Source organism: Pseudophryne corroboree, chromosome 4 (genome assembly GCF_028390025.1).
Source record: "Pseudophryne corroboree isolate aPseCor3 chromosome 4, aPseCor3.hap2, whole genome shotgun sequence".
Taxonomy (NCBI): Eukaryota; Metazoa; Chordata; class Amphibia; order Anura; family Myobatrachidae; genus Pseudophryne; species Pseudophryne corroboree.
This window is the reverse complement of record NC_086447.1, coordinates 270,426,234-270,440,978: the sequence shown is the minus strand read 5'-3', so window position 1 is coordinate 270,440,978 and position 14,745 is coordinate 270,426,234.

The window sequence follows — 14,745 nt, the reverse complement described above, 5'->3', positions numbered from 1 at the left end:
GAAATTACATCTGCAGTATTCTATCAGAAACCCTGAGTCAGGAGGAAGTTGGAAAATACGTTTTATGCAAACATGCACGAGAAAAGGCTGATAGTATTTACATTTGTTGGTGCTTCCAGTAAGTTTAGTTGCAATTTAACACTCGAGAATCATTTCTTAATTTTAAAACATCATGGCTAATGCTGTAACCCAGTCATGGTGAAAATGTGTATAAATGTTTTATTTCACTCACGTAGAAACAAAAATTGCATCCCCCCACCACCACCACCACCACCGCCACACACACACACACTACAGAAGGATAATTACCAAATGCCTGAATTTAGAGCGAGTGTGGCCAGCCCATGAAGAGGACATAGGGTGGTCATTCCGAGTTGATAACGGCTAATCTGCGCATGCGTATGCACCGCAATGCGCACACGCTTCATACAAATATGAAGTCCTTTGTGGTTTTGCACTGGTTCTAGCGACGATTACAATCGCACAGCCGAACACAAGGAGATTGACAGGAAGTGGGAGTTTCTGGGTGTCAACTGACCGTTTTCTGGGAGTGTTCGGAAAAAACTCAGGCGTGGCTGGGCGTTTGCTGGGCGGGTATCTGACGTCATTACCGTGTCACTCGTCGCAGCAATCATCGCACAGGATAAGTAACTACAGGGCTGGTCTTGTTTTGCACAAAATGTGTGTTGCAGGCGCTCTGCTGCACAGGCATTCGCACTCCTGCAAAGTGAAAATACACTCCCCCGTGGGCGGTGACAATGTGTTTGCACGGCTGCTAAAAACTGCTAGCGAGCGATCAACTCGGAATGACCCCCATAGTTAGCACGTATGAAGATATAGTCTGCCTCATACAAAGTGCCGGTTATGTAATAATGGATTCAGTATGATATCCCAGCTGGCGGTCAGGATTCTGTCCGCCAGTATTTCACCAGGTGTCAGAATTTAGTTGTCGGTATCCTGACAGCCAGGATCCCAGCAGCCGGCAAAATAAATGCCTCCCCTAATAAGACATACACAGATCTCAGTAAGTCCCCTGCTCTATGGAGTATTAGTCTGGGGGTCTGTGGGAGCGGCAGAAGAACCTAGCACTGACCCTGGACATATATATATATATATATAACACTGGTCTTCTTCTCCTCGATAGTGAATGTAATATAGGATACAAAATTACCACTATAGTTATATACAGGTCTATAGCAGTGTTCCCTAAACTCACCCCTAAAAGTGCATGGAACCATGGGGCTAATTCTGAGTTGATCGCAGCAGGAATTTTGTTAGCAGTTGGACAAACCCATGTGCACTGCAGGGGAGGCAGATATAACATGTGCAGAGAGAGTTAGATTTGGGTGGGTTATCTTGTTTCTGTGCAGGGTAAATACTGGCTGCTTTATTTTTACACTGCAATTTAGATTGCAGATTGAACACACCACACCCAAATCTAACTCTCTCTTCACATGTTATATCTGCCCCCCCCCCCCCCCCCCCCGTCACCAGCTCTTTTGCCCTGCCACAGTCCCAGAGTTCTCTCCTAAAGTAGCATCCTTAGTGCATTGCGCATCAACCCGGAAATTTGCTCAGTGTGAAAAGGTACAAGAACAATATCCCGGGACGATCCCGGTATTTCATCCCAGGTCTCGACCAGGGTTGAATCCGGGATTGGTCCGGGATGCTGTGCAGTGTGAACGGGTATGCCGGGTCAAGGCGACCCGGCACCCGTTCTCTGCATAGGAGGAGGGGGTGCTTGGAGATGATTATCTCCAAGCATAGCCTCCGGTAACGTCAGCGGTGACATCACCAACCCGGCAATATGCAGGGTCTGGCCGCAAGTCTGAAGGGGTCTTAAGCCGGGTCGCACCTGGGAAGCACCCATGTACACATTCCCAGGTGCGACCCGGCTACTGTCAGTCTGAAAGGGGTATTAATATTCTTGATAATGTTATTTTATTTATTCTAAACAATTTTACCAAATTATAAAGACAGATGTATAAATAAATTTGAATAGAATGATATAAATATTTGTTACCTTGGTATGGTTTAAAATATTATTGAATACAGAACCTTGGGAACAGCTGAATGTATCACAATGTCCTTATCAATTCCTAATACTGAAAGCCCTCTGTAAAGTTGTATGCTTGTCCCCAGGAGCAGAGCTGTTTGTACAGAATAAAAGACAGCATGTGTTCCTGCTAATTGCATTTCTTTATTGTTCAGGACATTATTTGACTTTGATTGCTGATCTGTTGAAATGGGGAATCAGTTGGTGTCACGTAAGGCCAAAGGATTATGATTCGGTTATATGTGAAGACAGACATAAAGCAAAAAGAGAAGAGAACAAGTTAACATAAATCCTATTCGTTAGTAATGTGCTCTGTCTTACTTATCTACAAATCCCAGACAGATTGCAGTTATTTATTAATAGTTGTTTTATATCACAGGTATATTACGCTGTGCTTTATAGAGAATAATTTCAGTTTAAAGTAAACATTTGCCGCCGCCCAAAAAGGACAATGTAACGTCCATATGTGGATTTAAAACATTTGGTTTCCTTTTCCCAGAGACATCTATAAAACATCTATAAACGTATTGAAAAACTAAAACTAAAGGTTGTGTTTCCTGTATATTGTAATAGTCAAGACAAACTGCTAAACAGCTGCTCAGTGTATATTGGGCCTAATTCAGCATGGGTTGTAGTTGTGTGAAAAAAACGCACAACTACAACCCTTTATACCAGGCATGTCCAAACTGCGGCCCTCCAGCTGTTGATAAACTACACATCCCAGCATGCCCTGACACAGCTTTAGCATTCTCTGACAGCAAAACTTTGTCAGGGCATGCTGGGATATGTAGTTTCACAACAGCTGGAGGGCCATAGTTTGGACATGCCTGGTTTACACTGACATGCGGGGGAACGCCCTGCACAGGGCAAGAGCGCCCCGCATGCCGGGTCCTGCCCCCTCACTAAAATACAAGTGTATTGCTAAACAGCAATGTGCTTGCATGATTAGGGCTGCCATCTTCTGGGTCGCCACATAAATGATCCAGACACGCCTGTGTTGTCCGGACCACACACCCCAAACGGTGCGTTCAGGCCCACAAAACGAGGTGTTGACGCCCCATCACCCCCCCCCCCCCCCAGGTCTCAGTTTAAGACCTTGCACATGCGCGCATGTGCTGAAATGGCCTTATAGCGATTTCAGCACAATAGCAGCTGATGCTGAATCAGCCCCATTGTCAGAAAAGCCTTGTCATCTATGAAGTATACATTGACTTTTTTTTATGGATAATTAAAATGAACTTGAGGAGAAATATACCTAAAAAATGACATATCATTTGGTGCAGTCAGGTATTATATAGAGTTTCTGCTCTCACATGTCATGTTTAATAAATACCACTAGAATAGAAATTGTGCATATTGGAAATTGTTGTTGAACTGCCCTACACGTCCTGCTTTTTAATGAAGGAAAGAGGAGGAGTTGAACAGAAGGTTTATTATATCCAGATCTTATTTATTATTGCTCTTCAGTGACACTGGTTCCGGCTCTGCCAGTCTGGGGCATATTTATCAAAGCTTGAAGAAAGTAAGAGAGAGATAAAGTACCATTTAACCAGCCATACCTCCCAACATTTTGTGGTCAGAACTGAGGACTTCTATGTGCGCCACCCAATCAGAGGGCATGCTGGTATTGCGAACCACGCCTCCCATTTTCCATCACTGTGGGGGCATGCCCAGCGCTCCGGGAGCTACTGGCATGCCTTCTGCTCCTCTCTCCTGTGAATAGACGCTGTACTTATCTGTTCACCTCTGCACTGTGGCCCGCGGGTGGTACAGCAGGACAGTGCCCGAAAAATGGAGGTATGACCAACTCCTAACTGCCATGTTACAGGCTATGGGGTCTATTCATAAAGAAAACAAAATTCATTGTTACTTATCACTGAACACAGGACCGGATTAAGCCTTAGGGGGGCCCGAGGCACTTAAGACGTGGGGGGCCCTTCCCCTCTTGCAGCATCCCCCCACCCCCCCTGGATTTGTCCACTGTTTGCTTCCTTCCCCTGTACCTCCAATTGACAGCAGTAGGACCTGCAGCAAGACCATTGAGGGCCGACAAGGGCACAGGTACTGTGTGTCATAGCCTCATCTTCCCCCTGTGTCTCTCAGCCTCATCCCCTTTCTCTCTCAGACTCACCTCCCCAGCTCCACCCACGTCTCTTGGCCTCATCCCTCCCCCCTTTGTCTCTTACGTCTTGCGTCTCTTAATCTTAAACCCCAGTATCTCTCAGCCTCACTCCCACCACTCTGCCTTGTGTCATCTAATCCCCCCACCACCCCCTCTGGGTAGATGCTAGAACCAAGTTGGAGAAAGGACCTCTGACGTCAGGGCACCAAATTGGTTTTAGCCATAACTCTGCCCTCAGTGTCTCTCAGCCTCTTCCACCTGTCTCTCAGACCCCGTTATGTCTATGTACTGTACAGTATGCTCATCTCGGCTAGCTCTGCTCCTCATCCCGTTGGCGCAGCAGCGGGCAACTGTATGCAGGACATGCTCACTCCATCTGACACTGTCACTCATCTCCCTTTTCAAGGCGCTTTACAGACATCAAAAACAATGAACATAATACAGAAGATTTAAGTAATACATCAAAAGATAAACCACACAGACATAAAAGAAAACCTTGAGCACAGAGAAAGAATAATGCATGATTGGTGTAGGCATTTTGGGTAATAACTTCCAAGGGTTGTGTATTCCACCCTCACAAGGTACCAGGTGTGGCAGCCAACTTGGGCGCACTGCGTAGGATTACCCAAAGTGGAATAGCAATGCGCATGACTCCCAGCGGATGAAACCCTTTGCAACGAGCAGGTATTTTAAAAATAATTAGAAGCTTTACTATAGGGCATGCTGTATTATGGGCATTGCGGTGTGTGGCATAATATAGTGCAGGGGCCATAATATGGTGCAAAGCAAAGGGCATTACCGTGTGGGGCTTAATATGATGGAATTTTTTTTTTCTCCATGTGGTGGCTGAGGACCTTTGTTGCAGGGTCAAAAACTGGAGTATAAGGCAGTCTTCTCCTCCAAGGCCAGGCCCATTTTAGAGAGGCCATGCCCATTTTGGCAATGTCACGAACCTCTCACCGGGAGAGGGCGCAAAATAGTTTCTTTCTTATATCGGGGGGGGGGGGCATTTTTTTTGATGCTCGTGCTCAGAGCCAAAGTGTCTAGAAACATATTGGCAGTGGCACACATCTGTACCCAAGTGAGTAATAGACTCATAGTGCTCCATGCATCTGCTATGGAGCCTGACAGCAAAGAGGCCACAAGATGTCCTGTTAATTGCACTTCTTTAATGTTTATGAGTTTGTTTGACTTTAATTAACTGATCTGTTGAAGTAAGGGATCAGTTGGTGTCACATAAGGCCACAGGATTACAATAGGATATATCTGAGGACAGACAGAAAACACAGAGATAAGAGAGCAAGTTAACATACGTCCTGTTTATCCTGTGGGCTCCATCCCACTGCTTATGTACACATTTCAGCCAAATTGCAGCTCAGTGTACAGTGGAGAAACACCCAATAAGGACAAGGCAGCGTTCACATGTGGATTTAATACATTTGGTTCCTTTTTCTCAGTCACCTCCAGAACTGTAAATCTGAGTCACGATTTATCAGAAAACTAAAACAAAGGGCTGAGTTCACTGTCTATTGTAATCATGAAGTCAGGCGGCAGCAGCTGCATTCCGTCTGTCACTGTAGAAGCCTTACCATCCATGAATTATACCACACATGTTTAGGGGATTATTAAAATGATGGTGCGAAGAAATATATCTTATAACTTATTTGTCATTGTGCAATCTTTGGACTTTGTATAGTTTCTGCAGTCACATCATGCCACATTTAATAAATACCTCCAAAGATATTTATATTGCTGATGCACTGCCCTAAATGCTCTACTTGTGTCAGAAAGACAGGAAACAGGATAGGGCAGAGAAACGTGGTTATCCAAGTTCCCTTTCTCTTATCTATATGACCTGCTCTCCCCTATATCCAGAACTTCCAAGCACGGTGGCAGCTTACAAATCAACCATAATAATAAATTACATTAATAATATGCTCGATTGCTAATAATACAAATAGCACTCAGCTCTACTAATTATGATTTACTAAGGATCAACAGGAGTTATGAGTAGAATGGAGCAGCATAGAAGATTCCATCACAAGTTAACTATAGAGATGAGCGCCTGAAATTTTTCGGGTTTTGTGTTTTGGTTTTGGGTTCGGTTCCGCGGCCGTGTTTTGGGTTCGAACGCGTTTTGGCAAAACCTCACCGAATTTTTTTTGTCGGATTCGGGTGTGTTTTGGATTCGGGTGTTTTTTTCAAAAAACACTAAAAAACAGCTTAAATCATAGAATTTGGGGGTCATTTTGATCCCAAAGTATTATTAACCTCAAAAACCATAATTTACACTCATTTTCAGTCTATTCTGAATACCTCACACCTCACAATATTATTTTTAGTCCTAAAATTTGCACCGAGGTCGCTGTGTGAGTAAGATAAGCGACCCTAGTGGCCGACACAAACACCGGGCCCATCTAGGAGTGGCACTGCAGTGTAACGCAGGATGGCCCTTCCAAAAAACCCTCCCCAAACAGCACATGACGCAAAGAAAAAAAGAGGCGCAATGAGGTAGCTGTGTGAGTAAGATTAGCGACCCTAGTGGCCGACACAAACACCGGGCCCATCTAGGAGTGGCACTGCAGTGTCACGCAGGATGGCCCTTCCAAAAAACCCTCCCCAAACAGCACATGACGCAAAGAAAAAAAGAGGCGCAATGAGGTAGCTGTGTGAGTAAGATTAGCGACCCTAGTGGCCGACACAAACACCGGGCCCATCTAGGAGTGGCACTGCAGTGTCACGCAGGATGTCCCTTCCAAAAAACCCTCCCCAAACAGCACATGACGCAAAGAAAAAAAGAGGCGCAATGAGGTAGCTGTGTGAGTAAGATTAGCGACCCTAGTGGCCGACACAAACACCGGGCCCATCTAGGAGTGGCACTGCAGTGTCACGCAGGATGTCCCTTCCAAAAAACCCTCCCCAAACAGCACATGACGCAAAGAAAAAAAGAGGCGCAATGAGGTAGCTGTGTGAGTAAGATTAGCGACCCTAGTGGCCGACACAAACACCGGGCCCATCTAGGAGTGGCACTGCAGTGTCACGCAGGATGGCCCTTCCAAAAAACCCTCCCCAAACAGCACATGACGCAAAGAAAAAAAGAGGCGCAATGAGGTAGCTGTGTGAGTAAGATTAGCGACCCTAGTGGCCGACACAAACACCGGGCCCATCTAGGAGTGGCACTGCAGTGTCACGCAGGATGGCCCTTCCAAAAAAACCCTCCCCAATCAGCACATGATGCAAAGAAAAAGAAAAGAAAAAAGAGGTGCAAGATGGAATTGTCCTTGGGCCCTCCCACCCACCCTTATGTTGTATAAACAAAACAGGACATGCACACTTTAACCAACCCATCATTTCAGTGACAGGGTCTGCCACACGACTGTGACTGATATGACGGGTTGGTTTGGACCCCCCCCAAAAAAGAAGCAATTAATCTCTCCTTGCACAAACTGGCTCTACAGAGGCAAGATGTCCACCTCATCTTCACCCTCCGATATATCACCGTGTACATCCCCCTCCTCACAGATTATCAATTCGTCCCCACTGGAATCCACCATCTCAGCTCCCTGTGTACTTTGTGGAGGCAATTGCTGCTGGTCAATGTCTCCGCGGAGGAATTGATTATAATTCATTTTAATGAACATCATCTTCTCCACATTTTCTGGATGTAACCTCGTACGCCGATTGCTGACAAGGTGAGCGGCGGCACTAAACACTCTTTCGGAGTACACACTTGTGGGAGGGCAACTTAGGTAGAATAAAGCCAGTTTGTGCAAGGGCCTCCAAATTGCCTCTTTTTCCTGCCAGTATAAGTACGGACTGTGTGACGTGCCTACTTGGATGCGGTCACTCATATAATCCTCCACCATTCTATCAATGTTGAGAGAATCATATGCAGTGACAGTAGACGACATGTCCGTAATCGTTGTCAGGTCCTTCAGTCCGGACCAGATGTCAGCATCAGCAGTCGCTCCAGACTGCCCTGCATCACCGCCAGCGGGTGGGCTCGGAATTCTGAGCCTTTTCCTCGCACCCCCAGTTGCGGGAGAATGTGAAGGAGGAGATGTTGACAGGTCGCGTTCCGCTTGACTTGACAATTTTGTCACCAGCAGGTCTTTCAACCCCAGCAGACCTGTGTCTGCCGGAAAGAGAGATCCAAGGTAGGCTTTAAATCTAGGATCGAGCACGGTGGCCAAAATGTAGTGCTCTGATTTCAACAGATTGACCACCCGTGAATCCTTGTTAAGCGAATTAAGGGCTGCATCCACAAGTCCCACATGCCTAGCGGAATCGCTCCCTTTTAGCTCCTTCTTCAATGCCTCCAGCTTCTTCTGCAAAAGCCTGATGAGGGGAATGACCTGACTCAGGCTGGCAGTGTCTGAACTGACTTCACGTGTGGCAAGTTCAAAGGGCATCAGAACCTTGCACAACGTTGAAATCATTCTCCACTGCACTTGAGACAGGTGCATTCCATCTCCTATATCGTGCTCAATTGTATAGGCTTGAATGGCCTTTTGCTGCTCCTCCAACCTCTGAAGCATATAGAGGGTTGAATTCCACCTCGTTACCACTTCTTGCTTCAGATGATGGCAGGGCAGGTTCAGTAGTTTTTGGTGGTGCTCCAGTCTTCTGTACGTGGTGCCTGTACGCCGAAAGTGTCCCGCAATTTTTCTGGCCACCGACAGCATCTCTTGCACGCCCCTGTCGTTTTTTAAAAAATTCTGCACCACCAAATTCAAGGTATGTGCAAAACATGGGACGTGCTGGAATTTGCCCATATTTAATGCACACACAATATTGCTGGCGTTGTCCGATGCCACAAATCCACAGGAGAGTCCAATTGGGGTAAGCCATTCCGCGATGATCTTCCTCAGTTGCCGTAAGAGGTTTTCAGCTGTGTGCGTATTCTGGAAACCGGTGATACAAAGCGTAGCCTGCCTAGGAAAGAGTTGGCGTTTGCGAGATGCTGCTACTGGTGCCGCCGCTGCTGTTCTTGCGGCGGGAGTCCATACATCTACCCAGTGGGCTGTCACAGTCATATAGTCCTGACCCTGCCCTGCTCCACTTGTCCACATGTCCGTGGTTAAGTGGACATTGGGTACAACTGCATTTTTTAGGAGACTGGTGAGTCTTTTTCTGACGTCCGTGTACATTCTCGGTATCGCCTGCCTAGAGAAGTGGAACCTAGATGGTATTTGGTAACGGGGGCACACTGCCTCAATAAATTGTCTAGTTCCCTGTGAACTAACGGCGGATACCGGACGCACGTCTAACACCAACATAGTTGTCAAGGACTCAGTTATCCGCTTTGCAGTAGGATGACTGCTGTGATATTTCATCTTCCTCGCAAAGGACTGTTGAACAGTCAATTGCATACTGGAAGTAGTACAAGTGGGCTTACGACTTCCCCTCTGGGATGACCATCGACTCCCAGCGGCAACAACAGCAGCGCCAGCAGCAGTAGGCGTTACACGCAAGGATGCATCGGAGGAATCCCAGGCAGGAGAGGACTCGTCAGACTTGCCAGTGACATGGCCTGCAGGACTATTGGCATTCCTGGGGAAGGAGGAAATTGACACTGAGGGAGTTGGTGGGGTGGTTTGCGTGAGCTTGGTTACAAGAGGAAGGGATTTACTGGTCAGTGGACTGCTTCCGCTGTCACCCAAAGTTTTTGAACTTGTCACTGACTTATTATGAATGCGCTGCAGGTGACGTATAAGGGAGGATGTTCCGAGGTGGTTAACGTCCTTACCCCTACTTATTACAGCTTGACAAAGGGAACACACGGCTTGACACCTGTTGTCCGCATTTCTGGTGAAATACCTCCACACCGAAGAGCTGATTTTTTGGGTATTTTCACCTGGCATGTCAACGGCCATATTCCTCCCACGGACAACAGGTGTCTCCCTGGGTGCCTGACTTAAACAAACCACCTCACCATCAGAATCCTCCTGGTCAATTTCCTCCCCAGCGCCAGCAACACCCATATCCTCCTCATCCTGGTGTACTTCAACACTGACATCTTCAATCTGACTATCAGGAACTGGACTGCGGGTGCTCCTTCCAGCACTTGCAGGGGGCGTGCAAATGGTGGAAGGCGCATGCTCTTCACGTCCAGTGTTGGGAAGGTCAGGCATCGCAACCGACACAATTGGACTCTCCTTGTGGATTTGGGATTTCAAAGAACGCACAGTTCTTTGCGGTGCTTTTGCCAGCTTGAGTCTTTTCAGTTTTCTAGCGAGAGGCTGAGTGCTTCCATCCTCATGTGAAGCTGAACCACTAGCCATGAACATAGGCCAGGGCCTCAGCCGTTCCTTGCCACTCCGTGTGGTAAATGGCATATTGGCAAGTTTACGCTTCTCCTCCGACAATTTTATTTTAGGTTTTGGAGTCCTTTTTTTACTGATATTTGGTGTTTTGGTTTTGACATGCTCTGTACTATGCCATTGGGCATCGGCCTTGGCAGACGACGTTGCTGGCATTTCATCGTCTCGGCCATGACTAGTGGCAGCAGCTTCAGCACGAGGTGGAAGTGGATCTTGATCTTTCCCTAATTTTGGAACCTCAACATTTTTGTTCTCCATATTTTAATAGGCACAACTAAAAGGCACCTCAGGTAAACAATGGAGATGGATGGATTGGATACTAGTATACAATTATGGACGGGCTGCCGAGTGCCGACACAGAGGTAGCCACAGCCGTGAACTACCGCACTGTACTGTGTCTGCTGCTAATATATAGACTGGTTGATAAAGAGATAGTATACTCGTAACTAGTATGTATGTATAAAGAAAGAAAAAAAAACCACGGTTAGGTGGTATATACAATTATGGACGGGCTGCCGAGTGCCGACACAGAGGTAGCCACAGCCGTGAACTACCGCACTGTACTGTGTCTGCTGCTAATATATAGACTGGTTGATAAAGAGATAGTATACTCGTAACTAGTATGTATGTATAAAGAAAGAAAAAAAAACCACGGTTAGGTGGTATATACAATTATGGACGGGCTGCCGAGTGCCGACACAGAGGTAGCCACAGCCGTGAACTACCGCACTGTACTGTGTCTGCTGCTAATATATAGACTGGTTGATAAAGAGATAGTATACTCGTAACTAGTATGTATGTATAAAGAAAGAAAAAAAAACCACGGTTAGGTGGTATATACAATTATGGACGGGCTGCCGAGTGCCGACACAGAGGTAGCCACAGCCGTGAACTACCGCACTGTACTGTGTCTGCTGCTAATATATAGACTGGTTGATAAAGAGATAGTATACTCGTAACTAGTATGTATGTATAAAGAAAGAAAAAAAAACCACGGTTAGGTGGTATATACAATTATGGACGGGCTGCCGAGTGCCGACACAGAGGTAGCCACAGCCGTGAACTACCGCACTGTACTGTGTCTGCTGCTAATATATAGACTGGTTGATAAAGAGATAGTATACTCGTAACTAGTATGTATGTATAAAGAAAGAAAAAAAAACCACGGTTAGGTGGTATATACAATTATGGACGGGCTGCCGAGTGCCGACACAGAGGTAGCCACAGCCGTGAACTACCGCACTGTACTGTGTCTGCTGCTAATATATAGACTGGTTGATAAAGAGATAGTATACTCGTAACTAGTATGTATGTATAAAGAAAGAAAAAAAAACCACGGTTAGGTGGTATATACAATTATGGACGGGCTGCCGAGTGCCGACACAGAGGTAGCCACAGCCGTGAACTACCGCACTGTACTGTGTCTGCTGCTAATATATAGACTGGTTGATAAAGAGATAGTATACTCGTAACTAGTATGTATGTATAAAGAAAGAAAAAAAAACCACGGTTAGGTGGTATATACAATTATGGACGGGCTGCCGAGTGCCGACACAGAGGTAGCCACAGCCGTGAACTACCGCACTGTACTGTGTCTGCTGCTAATATATAGACTGGTTGATAAAGAGATAGTATACTCGTAACTAGTATGTATGTATAAAGAAAGAAAAAAAAACCACGGTTAGGTGGTATATACAATTATGAACGGGCTGCCGAGTGCCGACACAGAGGTAGCCACAGCCGTGAACTACCGCACTGTACTGTGTCTGCTGCTAATATATAGACTGGTTGATAAAGAGATAGTATACTCGTAACTAGTATGTATGTATAAAGAAAGAAAAAAAAAACCACGGTTAGGTGGTATATACAATTATGGACGGGCTGCCGAGTGCCGACACAGAGGTAGCCACAGCCGTGAACTACCGCACTGTACTGTGTCTGCTGCTAATATATAGACTGGTTGATAAAGAGATAGTATACTCGTAACTAGTATGTATGTATAAAGAAAGAAAAAAAAACCACGGTTAGGTGGTATATACAATTATGGACGGGCTGCCGAGTGCCGACACAGAGGTAGCCACAGCCGTGAACTACCGCACTGTACTGTGTCTGCTGCTAATATATAGACTGGTTGATAAAGAGATAGTATACTCGTAACTAGTATGTATGTATAAAGAAAGAAAAAAAAACCACGGTTAGGTGGTATATACAATTATGGACGGGCTGCCGAGTGCCGACACAGAGGTAGCCACAGCCGTGAACTACCGCACTGTACTGTGTCTGCTGCTAATATATAGACTGGTTGATAAAGAGATAGTATACTCGTAACTAGTATGTATGTATAAAGAAAGAAAAAAAAACCACGGTTAGGTGGTATATACAATTATGGACGGGCTGCCGAGTGCCGACACAGAGGTAGCCACAGCCGTGAACTACCGCACTGTACTGTGTCTGCTGCTAATATATAGACTGGTTGATAAAGAGATAGTATACTCGTAACTAGTATGTATGTATAAAGAAAGAAAAAAAAACCACGGTTAGGTGGTATATACAATTATGGACGGGCTGCCGAGTGCCGACACAGAGGTAGCCACAGCCGTGAACTACCGCACTGTACTGTGTCTGCTGCTAATATATAGACTGGTTGATAAAGAGATAGTATACTCGTAACTAGTATGTATGTATAAAGAAAGAAAAAAAAACCACGGTTAGGTGGTATATACAATTATGGACGGGCTGCCGAGTGCCGACACAGAGGTAGCCACAGCCATGAACTACCGCACTGTACTGTGTCTGCTGCTAATATATAGACTGGTTGATAAAGAGATAGTATACTCGTAACTAGTATGTATGTATAAAGAAAGAAAAAAAAACCACGGTTAGGTCACTGGTATATACAATTATGGACGGGCTGCCGAGTGCCGACACAGAGGTAGCCACAGCCGTGAACTACCGCACTGTACTGTGTCTGCTGCTAATATATAGACTGGTTGATAAAGAGATAGTATACTCGTAACTAGTATGTATGTATAAAGAAAGAAAAAAAAACCACGGTTAGGTCACTGGTATATACAATTATGGACGGGCTGCCGAGTGCCGACACAGAGGTAGCCACAGCCGTGAACTACCGCACTGTACTGTGTCTGCTGCTAATATATAGACTGGTTGATAAAGAGATAGTATACTCGTAACTAGTATGTATGTATAAAGAAAGAAAAAAAAAACACGGTTAGGTCACTGGTATATACAATTATGGACGGGCTGCCGAGTGCCGACACAGAGGTAGCCACAGCCGTGAACTACCGCACTGTACTGTGTCTGCTGCTAATATAGACTGGTTGATAAAGAGATAGTATACTACTAATATTATATACTGGTGGTCAGGTCACTGGTCACTAGTCACACTGGCAGTGGCACTCCTGCAGCAAAAGTGTGCACTGTTTAATTTTAATATAATATTATGTACTCCTGGCTCCTGCTATAACCTATAACTGGCACTGCAGTAGTGCTCCCCAGTCTCCCCCACAATTATAAGCTGTGTGAGCTGAGCAGTCAGACAGATATATAATATATATAGATGATGCAGCACACTGGCCTGAGCCTGAGCAGTGCACACAGATATGGTATGTGACTGAGTCACTGTGTGCTGTGTATCGCTTTTTTCAGGCAGAGAACGGATTATAAATAAAAGTGGTGGTCACTGGTCACTATCAGCAAAACTCTGCACTGTACACTACTGAGTACTCCTAATGCTCCCCAAAATTAGTAAATCAAGTGTCTCTCTAATCTATTCTAATTCTAAACGGAGAGGACGCCAGCCACGTCCTCTCCCTATCAATCTCAATGCACGTGTGAAAATGGCGGCGACGCGCGGCTCCTTATATAGAATCCGAGTCTCGCGATAGAATCCGAGCCTCGCGAGAATCCGACAGCGTCATGATGACGTTCGGGCGCGCTCGGGTTAACCGAGCAAGGCGGGAAGATCCGAGTCGCTCGGACCCGTGAAAAAAAACATGAAGTTCTGGCGGGTTCGGATTCAGAGAAACCGAACCCGCTCATCTCTAGTTAACTATAGGCCAGAGGTTCTCAAACGCAGCCATCAAGGCAACCTAATGGTCCAGGTTATTTATTATTTATTTATTACCAGGTATTTATATAGTGTACACATATTCCGCAGCGCTTTAGAGAGAATATTTGGCCATTCACATCAGTCCATTCACGCTAGGGTTAATTTTGCTAGGAGC